General features: G+C 34.7%; 1 non-coding gene across 1 annotated transcript; it reads left to right on the forward strand.

The window, feature by feature from the left end:
• The first annotated feature begins 688 nt into the window (after nt 1–688).
• LOC119508617 lies at nt 689–795 on the forward strand. Its single transcript, XR_005211519.1, has one exon. It is a non-coding gene; the product is annotated as a U6 spliceosomal RNA (small nuclear RNA).
• The last annotated feature ends 443 nt before the right edge of the window (nt 796–1238 follow it).

Here is a 1238-nt window from a genome sequence, read left to right on the forward strand (position 1 = left end):
ATCTCCTGAGGTCTCCCTTTTCCCCATCTTGTCTATGCTCAACAAGCAACAAGAGATTCTTTTAGAGGATAAGTGAGAACATGTCTTTTTTTCTTTTCCAAACTTCCAAAGCCTTCCCTTTTTACTTAGAATAAAAAGCTCAGGCTTTACAAATGTCTACAAGCCCTACCAACATCTTCTTAGTGAGACCTTTTTTGCCATCCTATTTTAAATTGTGACCTGCCTTCTGTGTTCCCCATGTTTCCCACCATCCTGATCTCCCACCCTGCTTTATGTTTCTTCATAGCACCTGGCTTTAATCAGTCATTCTGCTGAAATGTTAAATATATCACTGTTTCTGGCAATAGAAATTAAAGGAGGTAAGGAAGATGATTTTTAATGGGTATTTGCAAATTGCAAATTCTTTTTTTTTCTGTTCATATTTAACTAAATATAAATAGAAATAAAAATTTCTGTTGGACATATAAATTTTCCATTAGGCATTTGTTGCTCTAATTGGAAAGTTGTCCTGTAGTTCTTGATATGATAAGAAAGCCAATCTATGAAAAACCAAACTTGTACATATTAAAGAAATATAAGTTACTTTATGACATTAACATAAAAATTCTTAATTTTGAATACTGAATTTAATATAGCTCTTTCTCATCTCTTAGTTTCTAAAATGTGTTAGGACATTAAAAAGAGATAAGTGCTTGCTTCAGGGGCACATATACTAAAATTGGAATGATACAGAGAAGATTAGCATGGTCCCTGCACAAGGATGACATGAAAATTCGTGAAGCATTCCATATTTTTAGAGGCTATGGTGAAATAGGAACACTTACTCACTGCTGGTGGGAATGTAAAATGTACAGCTGCTGTGGAGGTCAGTTTGGTGGTTCCTCAGGAAGCTAAGTATAGAGTTGCCTTATGATCCAGTAATCCCACTACTTGGAATACACTCAGAAGATTTAAAAGCAGGAACATGAACAGACATTTGCACACTGATGTACATAGTGCATTATTCACAATTGCCAAAAGATGGAAACAACCCAAGTGTCCATCAGCAGATGAATGGATAAACAGAATGTGGTACATACAAAAGATGGAATATTATTCGGCAGTAAGAAGGAATGAAGTCCTGAAGCACACAACAACATGGATGAACCTTGAGGACATTATGTTAAGGAAAATAAGTCAGACACAAAAGGACAAATATTGTATGATTTCACTGATATGAACTAATTTTAATATGTGAA

The sequence above is a fragment of the Choloepus didactylus genome, chromosome 13, assembly GCF_015220235.1.
Source record: "Choloepus didactylus isolate mChoDid1 chromosome 13, mChoDid1.pri, whole genome shotgun sequence".
Classification (NCBI taxonomy): domain Eukaryota; kingdom Metazoa; phylum Chordata; class Mammalia; order Pilosa; family Megalonychidae; genus Choloepus; species Choloepus didactylus.